Below are 19,980 nucleotides of genomic sequence, written 5' to 3'. Positions count from 1 at the left end.
GGGAGGGGCTGGAGGAGAAAGGAGGAGGAGGCCCGCGGGAGACGGGAAAGAAAGGGAGAGAGGAGAAAGCCAACCATCGGGAAAGGGGAGAGAGGGAGAAGGCGGGGAGAAGTAGGAAAGGACCATTGGGAGCAGAGAAAGCCAGGGGAATATTGGAGGAGGAAAGAGAAAAGGGAGAGAGGAGGAAGAGAACCATTTGGTGGGGAGAAAGGAGGTAGGAGGGCCGCAGGAGACAGGAAAGAAAGGGATAGAGGAGAAAGACAACCATCAGGAAGGGGGAGTGAGGGAGAAGGCGGAGAGCGGGGAGAAGTAGGAAAGGACCATTGGGAGCAGAGAAAGCCAGGGGAAGACTGGAGGAGGTAAGAGAAAAGGGAGAGAGGAGGAAGAGAGCCATTTGGTGGGGAGAGAGGAGGGCCGCTGGAGACAGGAAAGAAAGGGATAGAGGAGAAGGGGGAGAAAGGGAGAAGGCGGAAAGCGGGGTGAAACAGAAAAGGGCCATTGGGAGCAGAAAAGGCCAGGGGAAGATTGGAGGAGGTAAGAGAAAAGGGAGAGAGGAGGAAGAGAGCCATTTGGTGGGGAGAAAGGAGGGAGGAGGGCCGCAGGAGACAGGAAAGAAAGGGATAGAGGAGAAAGACAACTATCGAGAAGGGGGAGACAGGGAGAAGGCGGAAAGCGGGGTGAAACAGAAAAGGGCCACTGGGAGCAGAAAAGGCCAGGGGAAGACTGGAGGAGGTAAGAGAAAAGGGAGAGAGGAGGAAGAGAGCCATTTGGTGGAGAGGGAGCAGGGCCGCAGGAGACAGGAAAGAAAGGGATAGAGAAGAAAGACAACTATCGAGAAGGGGGAGAGAGGGGGAAGGTGGAAAGTGGAAAGCGGGGTGAAACAGAAAAGGGCCATTGGAAGCAGAGAAAGCCAGGGGAGATGGGGAAGATTGGAGGAGGTAAGAGAAAAGGGAGAGAGGAGGAAGAGAACCGTTTGGTGGAGGAGAAAGGAGGAAGGCTGCGGGATACAAGGAAGAAAGGGAGAGAGGAAAAAGACAACTACCGGGAAGGGGGAGAAGGTGGAGAGCCAAGGGCTATGAGGGAAGATCGAGGGGGAAACCGAAAAGGGCCATTGGGAGCAGAGAAAGCCTGGGGAGATGGGGGAAGATTGGAGGAGGTAAGAGAAAAGGGAGAGAGGAGGAAGAGAGCCATTTGGTGGAGTAGAAAGGAGGGGGAGGGCTGCAGGAGACAGGGAAGAAAGGGAGAGAGGAGAAAGACAACCATCGGGAAGGGGGAGAGAGGGAGAAGGCGGAGAATGGGGTAAAGTAGGAAAGGACCATTGGGAGCAGAGAAAGCCAGGGGAAGATTGGAGGAGGTAAGAGAAAAGGGAGAGAGGAGGAAGAGAGCCATTTGGTGGGGAGAAAGGAGGGAGGAGGACCGCAGGAGACGGGAAAGAAAGGGGGAGAGGAGAAAGACAACCATCGGGAAGGGGGCGAGAGGGAGAAGGCGGAGAACGGGGTGAAGTAGGAAAGGACCATTGGGAGCAGAGAAAGCCAGGGGAAGATTGGAGGAGGTAAGAGAAAAGGGAGAGAGGAGGAAGGGAGCCATTTGGTGGGATGAAAGGATGGAGGAGGGCCGTGGGACACAGGGAAGAAAGGGAGAGAGGAAAAAGACAACCACCGGGAAGGGGGAGAAAGTGGAGAGACAAGGGGAATGAGGGAAGATCGGGGGAACCGAAAAGGGCCATTGGGAGCAGAAAAAGCCAGGGGAAGATTAGAGGAGGAAAGAGAAAAGGGAGAGAGGAGGAAGAGAACCATTTGGTGGGGACAAAGGCGGTAGGAGGGCCGCAGGAGACAGGAAAGAAAGGGAGAGAGGAGAAAGACAACTATCGAGAAGGGGGAGAGAGGGGGAAGGCGGAAAGTGGAAAGTGGGGTGAAACAGAAAAGGGCCATTGGGAGCAGAGAAAGCCAGGGGAGATGGGGAAGATTGGAGGAGGTAAGAGAAAAGGGAGAGAGGAGGAAGAGAGCTGTTTGGTGGAGGAGAAAGGAGGGGGAGGGCCGCAGGAGACAGGGAAGAAAGTGAGAGAGGTAAAAGACATCCACCGGGAAGGGGGAGAAGGTGGAGAGCCAAGGGTATGAGGGAAGATCGGGGGGGGGGGGAAATCGAAAAGGGCCATTGGGAGTAGAGAAAGCCAGGGGAGATAGGGGAAGATTGGAGGAGTTAAGAGAAAAGGGAAAGAGGAGGAAGAGGGGCGTTTGGTGGAGGAGAAAGGAGGGGGAGGGCCGCGGGAGACAGGGAACAAAGGGAGAGATAGGACTTAGGACGGATGATGGCTAATAGGTCGTTGCTTGTATGAATGAGGGGGTGTTTGGTGAGTTCTGACAGGTGAAGTAGTCGATGTGCTGGATGTGTGACGGTTGACAGTGGTGTGTGCATGAGGGGGCCCCGTGGGCCTTGATTTGTCATCGCTATTCTGTTCTCACAGTTGGAGCTCCGCACTAAAGCTCTTTTGCAATTATCATCCTGTTATGTTTTGGCCTGTTCTGTTTCTATTGCAATTTTCAATAAAAATTATATATTTATATAACTAAAAATAAATAAAAGGAGGCTTCCAAGAGACAAGAACGCCCCAAGACAGTAGATATCAAATTTTACCATCCCTTTATACAGCGCTGTCACCATGGCCCGGTGTCACCGATATTTTCAATGAGGTTCACCCTGCATGCTCAGAGCAAGAGAATACTTGTGTCACTGAGCTGATTTTAAAAAAGGCCTTTTTTTTTCTGGTGACGGGGGAGAAAAAAAAGATGAAATGCTTTGAAGCGGTGGACCTCAGTGACTTCTATTCAAAGGATGGAGGAACAAGAAGGCAATCAGTTGGGCTATTACTGCCAGATGTTAAAGCCAAGAGAAGCGCAAGGTGTCACCTCCATGGAGAAGCACTTTTGGAGACCAGACACTGCTCGATCAGGGAAATTTGAAATAATCCAGTAGTTAAAATGATCAGACTCTTTGGAACTGACAAGATTGATTTCTTCAATTTTCTATGTCGTTCTCCCAGGGCAGCTCAGAATGCTTTTACATGAATTTATTCAGGTATGTCTTGGGGGGCTCACTAATGTAGCTGGGGCAATGGGGGGGGACTAAGGGCTCCTTTTACTAACCTGCGCATAGCGGTTTTAGCGTGCGCGCTAGATGCTAACGCCTCCATTGAGCTGGCGTTAGTTTTTGGCATGTAGCGTAGGGTTAGCGTGCACAACAATGTAGCCCTAAGTGACTTGCCCAGGGTCACAAGGAGCAGGGTGGGTTTGAACCCATAACCTCAGGGTGCTGAGGCTGTAGCTTTAACCACTGCACCACTCTAGAAATCAAAATGTAATAAAAGTGAACCAATCAAGCCATTGTGACATCACTGATGAGGTTGGCTCTTATTGGTGGAAGGAGGCATTATGATGTCACAATACCAGCTCTGGTTATCAGAGGCTGAAACTTTTCACACTATTTATTCAATTTTCTATATCGTACTCCAAGGGGAGCTAAGAACTGTTTACACAAATTTTATTCAGGTACTCAAGCATTTTTCCCTGTCTATCTCAGTGGGCTCACAATCTATCTAATGTACCTGGGGCAAGGGAGGATTAAGTGACTTGCCCAAGGTCAAAAGGGTGCTGAGGCTGTAGCTTTAACAACAACACCACCCTCTCCTGTGTTTCTTAACTATGTATGAATCATAAAATTCTACAGTCTTCTGACCATCCATTAACTCCTACCGCTCTTGCACTCTTTCTGTTCTGACCCATATAAAGGTGTTTTAACTCCTGAAAGCTAGTCCAAAATGTGTTAAGTTAGTCCAGTGAATGAATATTCCGTTCTTATCTTTTTTTTCTTTTTCAAGATGTCTTCATTTTCTTCCCTTCAAACACAGGCCTCCTTTTACAAAGCTGTGCAGCAAATTCTCAGACGCCCATTCAAGTCTTAAAAATATAAGAGCATAAGAATAGTCTTACTGGATCAGACCAAAGGTCCATCAAGCCCAGTAGCCCATTCTCACGGTGGCCAATCCAGGTGCCTAGTACCTGGCCAAAACCACAAGAGTAGCAACATTCCAGAATCCCAAAGATTCTAGAACCTCAAAGAGTATCAAGATTCCATGCAGAATCTTAAAGAATAGCAAGATTCCAGAATCCCAAAGAGTAACAAAAGATTCCGGAACCCCAAAGAGTATCAAGATTCCAGAATCCCAAAGAGTAACCAAAGATTCTAGACCCCCCAAAGAGTATCAAGATTCCATGCAGAATCTCAAAGAATAGCAAGATTCCGGAACCCCAAAGAGTAGCAACATTCCAGAATCCCAAAGAGTAACAAAAGATTCTAGAACCTCACAGAGTAGCAACATTCCATGCAGAATCTCAAAGAATAGCAATATTCCGGAACCCCAAAGAGTAGCAACATTCCAGAATCCCAAAGAGTAACAAAAGATTCTAGAACCTCACAGAGTAGCAACATTCAATGCAGAATCTCAAAGAATAGCAAGATTCCGCAACCCCAAAGAGTAGCCAAAGATTCTAGAACCCCAAAGAATATCAAGATTCCATTCAGAATCCTAAAGAATAGCAAGATTCCAGAATCCCAAAGAGTAACAAAAGATTCCGGAACCCCAAAGAGTATCAAGATTCTATGCAGAATCTCAAAGAATAGCAAGATTCCGGAACCCCAAAGAGTAGCAACATTCCAGAATCCCAAAGAGTAACAAAAGATTCTAGACCCCCCAAAGAGTATCAAGATTCCATGCAGAATCTCAAAGAATAGCAAGATTCCGGAACCCCAAAGAGTAGCAACATTCCAGAATCCCAAAGAGTAACAAAAGATTCTAGAACCTCACAGAGTAGCAACATTCCATGCAGAATCTCAAAGAATAGCAAGATTCCGCAACCCCAAAGAGTAGCAACATTCCAGAATCCCAAAGAGTAACAAAAGATTATAGAACCCCAAAGAGTATCAAGATTCCATTCAGAATCCTAAAGAATAGCAAGATTCCAGAATCCCAAAGAGTAACAAAAGATTCCGGAACCCCAAAGAGTATCAAGATTCCATGCAGAATCTCAAAGAATAGCAAGATTCCGGAACCCCAAAGAGTAGCAACATTCCAGAATCCCAAAGAGTAACCAAAGATTCTAGACCCCCCAAAGAGTATCAAGATTCCATGCAGAATCTCAAAGAATAGCAAGATTCCGCAACCCCAAAGAGTAGCAACATTCCAGAATCCCAAAGAGTAACAAAAGATTCTAGAACCCCAAAGAGTATCAAGATTCCATTCAGAATCCTAAAGAATAGCAAGATTCCAGAATCCCAAAGAGTAACAAAAGATTCCGGAACCCCAAAGAGTATCAAGATTCCATGCAGAATCTCAAAGAATAGCAAGATTCCGGAACCCCAAAGAGTAGCAACATTCCAGAATCCCAAAGAGTAACCAAAGATTCTAGACCCCCCCAAAGAGTATCAAGATTCCATGCAGAATCTCAAAGAATAGCAAGATTCCGCAACCCCAAAGAGTAGCAACATTCCAGAATCCCAAAGAGTAACAAAAGATTCTAGAACCCCAAAGAGTATCAAGATTCCATTCAGAATCCTAAAGATTAGCAAGATTCCAGAATCCCAAAGAGTAACAAAAGATTCCGGAACCCCAAAGAGTATCAAGATTCCATGCAGAATCTCAAAGAATAGCAAGATTCCGGAACCCCAAAGAGTAGCAACATTCCAGAATCCCAAAGAGTAACAAAAGATTCTAGAACCCCAAAGAGTATCAAGATTCCATTCAGAATCCTAAAGAATAGCAAGATTCCAGAATCCCAAAGAGTAACAAAAGATTCCGGAACCCCAAAGAGTATCAAGATTCCATGCAGAATCTCAAAGAATAGCAAGATTCCAGAACCCCAAAGAGTAGCAACATTCCATGCTACCGATCCAGGGCAAGCAATGGCTTCCCCCATGTCTTTCTCAATAACAGACTATGAACTTTTCCTCCAGGAACTTGTCCAAACCTTTCTTAAAACCAGCTATGCTATCCGCTCTTACCACATCCTCTGGAAATGCATTCCAGAGCTTAACTATTCTCTGAGTGAAAACATTTTTCCTCCTATTGGTTTTAAAAGTATTTCCCTGTAACTTATGGGTGTCGGAGCATTTACCACACCAGCCTTGTCGCTGGCATTTGTAAAAGAGCGGGGCGGGGTCAGTTGGAGTGGATGATGGCTTTCTCCACTTTTCTGTTCACTTATTGGTCCAAATATTGGTTTACGCTACTCTGCAAATTTGAACAGCTGTAGGTCAATCAGATTTCCCCTTTTCTAACACAGACATGCCAAGCCACACATCCCCTTCTGTCTCCATTTCCCCCACCCTCACCCCACCTCTTTTTTTTCAAAATTATTCACAAGACAAACTCTTGTTACAAGAAACTCAGAGACAAACAATATTATAGGAAATAGACATTTCTTCAAAGAAGCATCAAATTTTAACCGTTCCTTAGACTTCATATAATGAGGAGTGAACAAAAGAAAATAACCAAAGAAAACACAAAGATCGTCAAAGAGGAAAAGGCTTAATGGGACCCCTTTTGTAGTATCGTCATTCTAAACCAAAGTTAGTCTTTTATAATTTTCTTTAAGTCAAGGAAGTCCTTCAACTGTTCAGGGGAATAAAAACAAACAAACACATATTCAGATCCCGTAAATCGAACCGGGCAGCAATGAGGTCGCTCCTATTGTAATAGTCTCTTGTCTTAAAGACAGAAACATTTTTCTCCGTTATTGTGTTGTCTTTGCAACGTCTGGATAAACCCAGATTTTTTGACGCCCAAAGGGGAGACGAGAATTTTTAAAGTAAAATTTTAATATTATATTCCTATCTTAAAAACATAAGAACTTAAGAATTGCCGCTGCTTGGTCAGACCCAGGGTCCATCGTGCTCAGCAGTCCGCTCACGCAGTGGCCATGTGGTCAAAGACCAGCGCCCTAACGTTCTGGTTCAGCAGGAAATTGTCTAACTGGAGGATGTTTTCCCCTATGATAGACTCTGGAAGAGCGTTCCAGTTTTCTACCACTCTCTGGGTGAAGAAGAACTTCCTTACGTTTGTAAGGAATCTATCCCCTTTCAACTTCAGAGAGTGCCCTCTCGTTCTCTCTACCTTGGAGAGGGTGAACATCCTATCTTTATCTACTAAGTCTATTCCCTTCATTATCTTGAATGTTTCAATCATGTCCCCTCTCAAACTCCTGTGTTCGAGGGAGAAGAGGCCCAGTTTCTCCAATCTTTCACTGTATGTCAACTCCTCCAGTCCTTTAACCATTTTAGTCGTTCTTCTCTGGACCCTTTCGAGTAGTACCATGTCATTCTTCATGTACGGCGACCAGTGCTGGACGCAATACTCCAGGTGAGGGCATACCATGGCCCGGCACAGCGGCATGATAACCTTCTCCGATCTGTTCGTGATCCCCTTCTTTATCATTCCTAGCATTCTGTTCGCCCTTTTTGCCGCCGCCACACATTGCGTGGACGGCTTCATCGACTTGTCAAACAGAACTCCCAAGTCCCTTTCCTGGGAGGTCTCTCCAAGTACCACCCCGGACATCCTGTATTCGTGCATGAGATTTTGGTTATATTGCTTTACATATCAACCCCATTATATTTTTAGCATATAAGCTAAGAGAGGAAGAGGGCACAATGGTACTTATTGTGTTGCATTTAATGATCCTATGCATATCTTGTGTAATCCACTTAGGACATTAGAGGCGGAGGTGGAATGTTAATCCTTGTATCTGTATTTATATTAACTATCCTTCTGTATTCTGCATCCCTCCAGTGTGAGATCTCAGATCTCAGGTACTATCTCCACTTCTGATTTCAACTTACCCTTGATTCTAGCCAAAAATAAAGGCTGAGAAAGCAAGTTTATTGTGTCATCTACTTATACATCATGTGAAAGCGCCCCCTATAGAAACATAGAAAGATGACGGCAGAAAAGGTCTATAGCCCATCAAGTCTGCCCACTCTATTGACCCACCCCTTTAAGTCTACTGACCCCCTTAAGTATACTGCCACTCTACTGACCCGCCCCTTCAAGTCTATACCCTAGTTACCTATTCCTTGACTTGACCCTCGTAGGGTCCCACATAGGGACCCTCATAGGGATCCCTCATAGGGATCCCATTTATTCTTAAAGTCTGGGATGCTGCTGGCCTCGATCACCTGCACTGGAAACTTGTTCCAATGATCAATCACTCTTTCCGTGAAGAAGTACTTCCTGGCGTCTCCACGAAATTTCCGTCCCCTGAGTTTGAGCGGATGTCCTCTTGTGGCCGAGGGTCCTTTGAGAAGGAAAATATCATCTTCCACTTCGACACGTCCCACGATGTACTTAAATGTCTCAATCATGTCTCCCCTCTCCCTAAGTTCTTCGAGAGTGTAGAGCTGCAATTTGTTCAGTCTTTCTTCGTACGAAAGACCCTTGAGCCCCGAGACCATCCTGGTGGCCATCCTATGTCAGTGTATCGCAAACTGTGTGCCACGGCAAGATTCCAGTTGTGCCATGAGAGGCACGTCCTGTAGGCAGTCAGCTCCTCTCTGCACCCTCCCCCACCCCCCGATGTAGTAATTTCAGGGTTAGCAAGCTTAGGACCCCCTCTGGAGGGCCTCCACGCATGCATGGATGTTGACGTAATGACATCACACCTGCAGCCATCCATGCACGCCCAGAAGCCTTCTAGAGGTGGCCTTGAGTTTAGTGTGCCGAGGCTTGGAAAAGTCTGCGAGACACTGCCCGATGTATGCCTCTTTCCCGTTCTTCCTTCCATCGTTGTTAATGCGAACAGCTATCCCCTGACAGATCTAGGCAGTTCATCCCCGAATCATCTTTACTGTTAAATATGTATTTTCGAAAACCAAATTTCTATCTTTGTTTGTCAGAATATGTCAGCATGAAAGATGTATTGTATGAAAACACAGATTTGAAAAAACAGGCTCTGGCATTACATATTAAACGCTGCAAATGAGATCATTATAATTTGTTGGCAGGTTTTGCGACTAGTACATCCATTTCACCCACTCATAGTGTTTTCAACAACTGCATTTCAGAGCTTATCTATGTCATCTGAGATATTCCTGAGGGAAGTGCAATTTTTAAACGGAAAACAAAAGACAACGTTGACGAAAAAGCCAGAGTGTTGGCCAAAAACATAGAGGCCTTGATTCCGCCTAAGGCTGGGTCCCAATATCGTTGCCTAATTTAATCAATCGATAGGCTTAATCGGTGACGATATTGGCACTCAATGCCTCACAATTGGCTTTAGCTAGACTTGATTGAAAGTTGGTGCCTAATTTGAAAAACCCGATTTTATAAAAAGTAGTTGCTTAGCCCAATGTGCCAGGGTCACAAGGAGCAGCACGGGTTTGAACCCACAACCTCAGGGTGCTGAGGCTGTAGCTTTAACCACTGCACCACTCTAGAAAGTGTAGGAGAAGTGAGCCAAGTATAGGACAATGAAGCCACTGTGACATCACTGATGAGATTGGCTCTTATTGGTGGAATGAGGCATTATGATGTCACAATACCAGCTCTGGTTATCAGAGGCTGAAACATGTCACACTATTTATTTATTCAATTTTCTGAACTATTCTCCCAGGGAAGCTCAGAAAGGTTTACATGAATTTATTCAGGTACTTAAGCATTTTTTCCTGTCTGTACCTGGGTCAATAGGCCACTCCTCACCTCTTAACTCCATATTCTCCTGTTCATTCCTATATTACTCTAACCATTTCTCATAATAAGTTCTCTTGTTCTTCTGCATCCAAAAAGACTACGAATCAACCATTACCCAAGTGAATTGCTTCATAAAAGTAGATAATAAATCCCAATCAATCAATCAATCAACCAACCAGAAATTCCGGGGGGGAGGGGGGGTGTTGGCCCTTAAATTGTGGAATCCTAATCTAATCTAATCTTCTATTTGTGCGTTGCTCATACCTATACAGGCTCAAGGTGACTTGATCCTAAATCTTTTCAGAACTTTCTTTTATCAAATGTAAAAGTCATCTTAAGACGTAGTACTTTGAACAGCCTTACAATATGGCCTAGGCTTAATCTCATATAAAACCCAATTGGGAAGCAAAAGCTTGCCAGTAGAGTTACTTAGAGAGCACAATGCTAATTAAAATCAGATTATTTTTTTTAATTGAAACCTCAAAGGTGGAAGGGGGAATGGGACCTTTTTTGTGATTAAACATTCAAAGCAGTTTACATATGCCTGTATACATGTGCTTATTTTGTACCCAGGGCAAAGGAGGACTAAGTGACTTGACCAAGGTCACAAGGAGCAGCTCTGGGATTCTATCCCACAACCTCAGGGTGTTGAGGCAGCAGCTCTGTCACTAAGCTAAAATTAGCACCACAGTCTAATCACACTAGTCAACACCTAGAACATGTGCCTAAGACCCCTGCTAAGGGTGGGGCCTTAGGCATCTGGGCCATTCAGGCCCTAGGCCCCTCCCACAATGCACTGGGAAGGGACAGGCCCACCGTTCGGAGGAAGGCGGGCCTGCCGGACAGACAGAGGAAGGACCCAACTGTCCGGCCTTCGATTAAGGTTAATGGGGGGGGAGGGTTCAGGGGGGGGGACGCTGTCAGGGGGGAAGGGGATTCAGGGTGAGGTTGTTCAGCAGGAGGGCTTGAGCTCCCTCCTGCCACTGAGTGGTTCGGGGGAGGTTGTCTGGAAGGAGGGCTTGGGCTCCCTCCTGCCATTGAGCGGTTCGGGGTATGGGGGAAGTTGTCCGGCAGGAGGGCTTGGGCTCCCTCCTGCCGTTGAGCGGTTCGGGGTTCAGGGGAGGTTGGCAGGAGAGCTTGGGCTCCCTCCTGCCACTGAGTGGTTCGGGGAGGCTGTCTGGAAGGAGGGTTTGGGCTCCCTCCTGCCGCTGAGGGGTTCAGGCGAGGTTGTCTGGCAGGAGGGCTTGGGCTCCCTCCTGCTGTTGAGCAGTTTGGGGTTCAGGGGAGGTTGTCCGGCAGCAGGGCTTGGGCTCCCTCCTGCCGTTGAGCAGTTCGGGGGAGGTTGTCTGGAAGGAGGGCTTGGGCTCCCTTCTGCCGTTGAGCGGTTCGGGGTTCAGGGGAGGTTCTCTGGCAGGAGGGCTTGGGCTCCCTCCTGCCATTGAGCGGTTCGGGGTTTAGGGGAGGTTGGCAGGAGAGCTTGGGCTCCCTCCTGCCACTGAGTGGTTCGGAGTTTGGGGGAGGCTGTCTGCAGGAGGGCTTGGGCTCCCTCCTGCTGTTGAGCGGTTTGGGGTTCAGGGGAGGTTGTCCGGCAGCAGGGCTTGGGCTCCCTCCTGCCGTTGAGCGGTTCGGGGTATGGGGGAGGTTATCCGGCAGGAGAGATTGGGCATCTCTCTTGCCGGGGAGGTTTGTGGGGGGGATCGCGGCAGAAGAGATTAGGCATCTCTCCTGCTGCGATCGTTACCAGTGCGGGGGGACAGGTTGCCTGGGCTGCTGAGCTGATTGCGGCAGCCGCGATCAGCTCAGCGGCCCGATTCAGAACTTAGACCTGCTTTGACTTGGTCTAAGTCAAAATGTATAAGTTCTGTCTGGCAACCTGTCAAACCTTTTTGGTTATGGCTGCCAGACGACTTAAGTCTAGGTTGACCCACCTCCCGCCCTATCCACAACTCCAAAAACGCCCCTTTTCGCTCTAGGCGTACAGAGGCAGGGTAAAGGCCTAAGCTGTACTCTGAACCCTCTGAACCTTTCTATGTTACTATGGGGCTCATAATTAAAAAAAAAAAAGTACAAAAAGTAGCCTAAGTCAGTACTTGTTCGATCAAAAAAACAGATCATCCGATACCGATAATCAAAACTGGTTTTAGACGTATCTAAAACCAGTTTTAATTATCGGTATCGGATGATCTGTTTTTTTGATCGTCCAAGTACTGACTTAGGCTACTTTTTGTACTTTTTTTTTTTTTAAATTATGAGCCCCATAGTAACATAGAAACGTGATGGCAGATAAAAGCCAAATGGCCCATCCAGTCTGCCCATCCACAGTAACCATTACCTCTTTCTTGCTCCGAGAGATCCCACGTGCCTATCACAGGCTTTCTTGAGTTTAGACATAGTCTCTGTCTTCACCACCTCTTCTGGGAGACAGTTCCACACATCCACCACCCTTTCTGTAAAAAAGTATTTCCTTAGATTACTCTAATTCAGTGGTTCCCAACCCTGTCCTGGAGGAACACCAGGCCAATTGGGTTTTCAGGCTAGCCCTAATGAATATGCATGAAGCAAATTTGCATGCCTATCACTTCCATCATATGCAAATCTCTCTCATGCATATTCATTAGGGCTAGCCTGAAAACCCGATTGGCCTGGTGTTCCTCCAGGACAGGGTTGGGAATCACTGCTCTAATTAGCTGCAGAAGAATTTTCATTAACTGTCATCACAAAATACTTGGATAATTTCTGTTTGCATGTCTCAAAGGAGAAGGTCTTAGGATATTAATATTTCAGTTACTGTGTGAAATATATTCATGACTGCAGACAGGAAAAGAGGAATGAGAAGGCGGCATCGTGAGTAAGAGAGGGTGACGGCAAAACACAGTGAGTAGTGATCTGAAAGAGAACAAATCCTTATAAATAACTAGAAATATATAAGTAGGATCTAATTTTGCAAGAAGGCTCAGGACAGGAGGGTTCAGAGTACAGAATAACAACTGACGGAAATATAAATCTGAGAGAGAGAGAAACAATGAATAAAGGAAAAGGCTTAAAAAAGAGAACTAGAAGCCTAAATGGATAAGAAAAATAAGAAAGAAACTGAGGATCATGAAAGAAAAATTAAAACCTTTTACCAAACTGTGGCAAAAAGTGGCCTTAGCCCATCCTTACAAGTTTATTCAGGTTTTTGATTAAACGCTTATTCAAAATGCACAGCGATCTACAAAATATAAAAAAATAACATATAGACAAATAAATATTTTGACAAACTGAACATACTTGGCCAAAATAACAAATCTACTAGGGATCAGACAAGTAAGACGTACATGACTAATAACAAGTAGAGCCCCTAGGAACAAATAGGAAGGGGGGGGGGGGGAGAAATACAATCGTTATAGAAAGAAAAAAGAAACAGTTAAGGTAAATACAAAAGGGAGTTGGGAAGATAAGAATGAGAATCAAAAAGAAGTAAATTGTGGACACTTTCCCTGGAGGTGTATGTAACCATTCAACATTATTAAGAAACATGTGGTCAGTTGAAGGCATCTTTAAAAAGAAAGCACTTTAGGCTGCTTTTAAATTTTTGTAAGTTTTTTTCGATTCTTAAGTATGAAGGAAGAGAATTCCAAGTCATAGGAGCGGTCACGGAAAAGATTAAGGTACGATGTGTACCAATTGTTTTTAAAGATGGAACATTAAGAGTAAACTGTGAAATAGATCTTAAAGCTCTGGGGGGGGGGGTCATATGGAATCAAGAGTCTGTCTATAAATGCTGGGGTGTTGGTCTGTAATGGTTTTAAAAGTCAAGAGAGCAGATTTATAAGTTATCCTATGTATAACAGGCAACCAGTGGGCTTTTTGTAGCAGTGGGGGTAACGTGGTCAAATTTCTTTGCATGGATCATTCCTGCACGGATAAGATAGCTGCTTTTTCTATTTTTTGAGTTAATGGCTACGCTCTAATTTTCCCATTCATGCGTAACCATTGGCATAACGGGGGTAGGAGGTGCCCAGGGTGGTGGCAACCCCTCCGCCCTCTTCTATTTTCCCACCTCCCCTGCCGCCCGCGCACCCTTTTCATTCCTCCATACCTCTTTAACTCTGCCGGCATGAGCAGCATTTCCAACCTGCTGCCCGCACTAGCCCCAGCTCTCCCTCTGATGTCACTTCCTGGTGCCGCAACCATGAAGTGACTTCAGAGGAAGAGCTGAGGCTGGTGCAAGCAACACGTTGGAGATGCCGCTTACGCTGGCAAAGGGTTAGAGGCACGGGAGGAAGAGAAAGGGGCACACGCAGCAGGTGAGGGGCAGGGAAGGTACAGAGGGCGGAGAGGAGGGGAGGTGCCGGCACTCCACCGAGACGGCGCCAGGGGCGGTGCGCCTCCTGCCTCACTTACTACACTACTGTGCATAGCCATTAACACATGAGGCCCTGCCAGCACCAATTTTGTAGGCGATAAGGGAAAGAGGCAAAAAGGAAAACACCTCGCCTTGGGATATGGACAGTCTTACAAAAGGCATGGGAGACGTCTTTTCAACCAACGACAGAGTCTTTATTCAAACCAATGGTCCCAACAAGGATCCTAGTTTCAGCGTATTGAAGACGTCTTCCTCAGGGGACACATGGAGGCACTCAGACATCGACAGCAAGGTTGTAAAAGCGAGAAATTCCTAAATCACTCTTTAGCATCTCAAGCAGCTTCTCATGAAAAAGAATTTCGATCATTGTTGCTCACAGCTGTTTCTTACAGACAATTTAGGAAGCGCCTAAAAACATACCTGTTCCTGAAATACCAAGACAACTGACCCACTCTTCTTCTTCTCCACAATAAAGGTCCTCCCAACCTCTTACCCATTCCCTCTCTCCCCTCATAAGTCCGTATAGAACTTTACTGTTTAGCGATATATATAAACTGTTATTATTATTATCATATTGTAATTTTTTGCTGTATTTTTTGAAATGCGTGACCTTTTCCTATCAGGTCCTCTCGGAAATTTCTTAGCAAACTGTATATCTTATATTCTCGCTCAGCAAACTGTATATTCATATTTTTGCTTTCTTCAAATATCTGCACTCTGTATTTCCTCTGATCATCCGCATATTGTAACTCGCTGGACGTCCAGCTCCCTCGATTGTAAACCGCCTAGAAGTCGCAAGATTGGGGCAGTATAGAAGAATAAAGTTATTATTATTATTTTAGAAAACAGCTAAAAACCTATCTTTTCTCCAAATACCTGACTAGCTGACTCATTCAAATATACGATTAAGTTTAATGTTTATAATCTTTTGTAAACCGCATGGAACTTTTTGGTAACGCGGTCTCTAAGTATAATGGCATGTTATGTTATGAAGTGATAAATATATGAAAAATATGTTTTGTAAAATTTAGTTATTAGTAGGGAAACATCCTGGTCATGTATACCAAGAACAAAGCTGACAACACATAAACCAAAAATTGAGAGGAGTCGGCTTCACTACCAACAAATTGTAAGAAGCATGGAGACAGCAGAAGTTGGCTTTTTTCCCCTGAAGTAGCCCTTGTCGGGCGAAACAGAAAGTCTTTTCTGTCGGGAGTATGAGTTGGAAGCCTTTGGTGAAAAGCCTGTTTCAGATGAGTGTATTTTTCCTTATTATTTTTGACTGTGTGCTCCATACCTTTAAGAACTCTTACACTAATGCAATTAAGCTGTAGCCCTTGCTGATTAATTCAGTTAAGTTTGGGATTCTGGCCTGTATTACTACACACTGACGTTTACAAATTAAAAAAGACTCTGGTGAAAACAGAAGAAAGTAAAAAAGTGACCTAAATAAGATTTTGTATGAATGGAAACGATTGAAGCAGTTACTCATATATATGTCTACGGAGTTTTTTTATAAACCCGTGATGATGTGTGGATGGTTGGGTACTTGTGTAGTCCCAACCTCCCTCAATTGAGGTTTATTTTTTCTCCGCTTCAATTTTTGGTTTATGTGTTGTCAGCTTTGTTCTTGGTATACATGACCTGGATGTTTCCCTACTAATAACTAAATTTTACAAAACATATTTTTCATATATTTATTAATTATTTTGTTTTGACCTTAATAAATTGCATGTTATGAAGTGAATCTTCCACGTCGCGACCACCGAATTCCTATGGTCGCGACATGGAAGATTAGCTTCACAAAGGGATAGCAGCCCTGAAGAAACCCTCGGGATGTTATGAAGCGAAACACAGACCAAAACGTAATTGCAGTACCTTGTATTGGAACATTGAAATCTCAAGAGCGCCTTCACTTCAGTGAGATTTGAATGTTCCAATACAAGCTCATTGGTTTGAATAAAGACTCTATCGTTGGTTGAAAAGACGTCTCCCTTGCCTTTTGGTAGGCGATAAGGGCTCATGTGCCAATTGCGCCAATTAGCAGCAAACATGCTTACTCTCTGCTTCAACGTGCCCTCGACACTATAAAATGAAATCTATTTTGTAGCGTATGGGAAATGTGTGCCAGTCACAAAATTACCGCAGGATGCCTGGTAAGGTCTTTTTTTGCTGTGGGAAGCTTGCATGAATGCTTACCACAGCTTAGTAAAAGGACCCCAAAGGATGCTAACAAGAATAGAAGATCAAGACAGCAGAAGATGGTAAAACAGGGCGTAGGGAGCAAGGGGGTGGGTGGTAGGGGGAAGGAAAGAGAAACAATATTTGCACCCTGTCTCTCATTCAGTCTGTATCCAAACTCAGAAGTAGTGAAAAATCCAAAATTATATCCGTAATAAACACTTTCACACGGATTTTGTGGAAGGCAAAAAACAGTACATCATGAGCTAAAAAAGCCCCCACAGGGAGGAAAAGCCTCAGACAAAGCCCTCCCACTGCCACAGCTGTGGCCAAGGTGTTCAGGCGGAGAACATCATCGACATAAAACCTCCCATGGAGACCACTATGGCTCTATGTCAGGGGTCTCAAAGTCCCTCCTCGAGGGCCGCAATCCAGTCGGCTTTTCAGGATTTCCCCAATGAATATGCATGAGATCTATGTGCAGGCACTGCTTTCAATGCATATTCATTGGGGAAATCCTGAAAACCCGACTGGATTATGGCCCTCAAGGAGGGACTTTGAGACCCCTGGATTAGAGTGTCTATGTCAGGGATGGGCAACTCCGGTCCTCGAGGGCCGCAATCCAGTCGGGTTTTCAGGATTTCCCCAATGAATCTGCATGAGATCTATGTGCAGGCACTGCTTTCAATGCATATTCATTGGGGAAATCCTGAAAACCCGACTGGATTCTGGCCCTCGAGGACCGGAGTTGTCCACCCCTGATCTAGACTAGGGATCTCAAAGTCCCTCCTCGAGGGCCGCAATCCAGTCGGGTTTTCAGGATTTCCACAATGAATCTGCATGAGATCTATGTGCATGCACTGCTTTCAATGCATATTCATTGGGGAAATCCTGAAAACCCGACTGGATTGCGGCCCTCAAGGAGGGACTTTGAGATCCCTGCTCTATGTTGTGTAACCAAATCAAAAGTGGCAAAATGGTCACACTATTAAAATTATAGTGACTTAAAAAGACGCCAAATAGTCACACCTTAGAATATAAAGTGACTTAAAACGTATCTTTTGTTTGTAAGCTCGGTCGGAACACCAACGATGGCCATCGTTTCACATAATGCTGCCTCAGGGTGTAATCTCCGATCGTGAGCTGAAAAGGAATAAATCAATAAAGAAAAGTTATAAATTGCCTAACCTCACCTTTAGATGTGTAATAAACGCAAAAAACTAACATCTTTCAAAAACGAACACGCTGAATCGTGTCTCAGTGCAAAAAAGGTGGTGTCTGAAACACACAGCTGAGCGGGATTTAAACAAGCTGAAAGCTAGGCGCAACCGGAAGTGTCTGCAAGGCGCGCCACGCAGAGCACCTCCGGAACAGGCGCCAGAATTTGAAAAATCAAAAAGAATCTATATTAATTGTCAGCCCTAGCATTGCTGGCAATCAGCATTTTCGGTTAGCCTAACCAATGTCAGCAAAGGCCTATGGGAGATCATATCATTCATGTCTGACCTTAGGGAATGCCATTGCAGACAGCCTTAATTCAATCAATGATTAGAGGACTTGGCAGTAAAAAGGTGCTAAAGACAGCTAAGAGGTGTTAAGAAGATGTGTTAATGTCTGGTGCTTCAGATGGACAGCTTACAATGGATCCAGGTGCACCGATATTGTCAGAGGAATACTGGAAATAACATTTGACTCCAGTCTATTCTTCTCCAGTCTAGCACACCTGAGAGTAGAGTCGGTGCAACGGATGGCCAAGGTCTCGGGGCTCAAGGATCTATCGTATGAGGAAAGGCTGAAAAATTTGTGGCCGTACTCACTCGAGGAACGTAGGGAGAGAGGAGACATGATCGAGACGTTTAAGTATATTACCGGCCGTATCGAGATGGAAGAAGAGATTCTCTTTCTCAAAGGACCCTCAGCCACAAGAGGGCATCCGCTCAAACTCAGGGGCGAGAAATTTCATGGCGACACCAGGAAATATTTCTTCACCGAGAGAGTGGTTGATCCTTGGAACGAGCTCCCGGTGCAGGTGATCGAGGCAAACAGCATGCAAGAATTTAAGAGCAAATGGGATGCCCATGTGGGATCCCTTAGAGGGTTAAGCCAAGAGAACCTGTCACCAGGAGTGGGATCCCTAGGATAGTAGACTTGGGGGTGGGTCAGTAGAGTGGGCAGACCTAATGGGCTATTGCCCTTATCTGCCGTCATCTTCTATGTTTCTATGTTTCTCACTTCCCTTCCTGGTCAGTGAAACTAACTATTGTTTCAGACAGTTTACTAAGGATGGGGATGCTTAACTTCAATAGATTATATTGAAGTTCAATAGATTCTATGTTTAGAATAAGACTCCAAGCTATAAAAGCCCCCTCTCAACATCAAACAACCCTTCCTTTTGCTCTCTTGCTCTTTTGCTCTATCTCGGGAACCCGAAGCTTAGACCATCACCCTCATCCCCCTTTCTCTCTCTCTCTCTCTCTCTCTCTGCCTTGCCTTGGAACTTCTCTCTGGACTCTGCAAGGCAGGGAAACTGCTTTGCTCTTTCCTTAATTGTAATGCTTAATTGTAATGCTTATGAATATTGCTTTTCTGTAAGCCTATATCTATATTATATTCATTATGCAATCACATCTGGCTGTGCTTATTTGATTCTATCCCTAATGAAATTTCTGTGAAGGTATTGAACCCGGGACCGCGGATTGTAAGGCTGCTTCAACCATAACCCCTCAAACCTTACATTTTGGAGGGGGGTCAAACCTTACATTAATCATCTGCAGGAACTAACGAAATCAAAAAATGAATAATAATCTACTATAATAAAATGCTAAGCGTGCATGCGCACTCTTACTTGCGTGATCCGTGATCTGTAGGTCCGTGGCTGGCAGGAGTGCGCATGCGCACATACAACGGTCCCTCTCTCGCAGACCCCAAGGTGATGTGCGGTCTTGCCGGCTCCCTTACAATTCATGCCTGGCCGAAGTTTATTTTTAAGTTAAAAGCCGCAGCGGCGGCTCTCATGAGCCGCACCTACACCGGAGAAGGCTTCCGACACAGGTGGCGATCGTGAGAGGAGCCGCCACGGCACCTTTAAACTTAAAAATAAACTCCAGCAAGGAACTAAGGGAGCCGGCCAGACAGTGGGAAGGGAAGGGGGGCAGCAGCAAGGGACTAAGGGAGCAGGACAGACCACGGGAAGGGAAGGGGGGTAGAGGAAAATGTTGCTGTTGATGCACATGGACATGGAGAGGGAGGGAAATACCGCTGCTGCTGCATAGAGAAGTGGAGGGGGAGGGAAATACTGCTGCTGCTGCTGCATAGGGAAGTGGGGTGGGGGAGGGAAATGCTGCTGCACAGGGAAATGGAGGGAGAGGGAATGCTGCTTCAGCTTCTGCACAGGGTAGTGGGGGGAGGGAAATGCTGCTGCTGCACAGAAGTGGAGGGGGAGGGAAATGCTGCTGTTGCACAGGGAAGTGGGGTGGGGGTGGAAATGCTGCTGCACAGGGAAATGGAGGGGGAGGGAATGCTGCTGCAGCTGCTGCACAGGAAAGTGGGGGGGAAGGAAATGCTGTTGCTGCTGCACAGGGAACTGGGGTGGGGAGAGGGAAATGCTGCTGCACAGGGAAATGGAGGGGTTGGGAATGCTGCTGCTACGGCTGCTGCACAGGAAAGTGGGGGGGGAGGGAAATGCTGCTGCTGTTGCACAGGGAAGTGGGGTGGG

The sequence above is a fragment of the Geotrypetes seraphini genome, chromosome 4 (assembly GCF_902459505.1).
Source record: "Geotrypetes seraphini chromosome 4, aGeoSer1.1, whole genome shotgun sequence".
In the NCBI taxonomy this organism is placed as follows: Eukaryota; Metazoa; Chordata; class Amphibia; order Gymnophiona; family Dermophiidae; genus Geotrypetes; species Geotrypetes seraphini.
Note: the sequence above shows the minus strand (reverse complement) of the source record.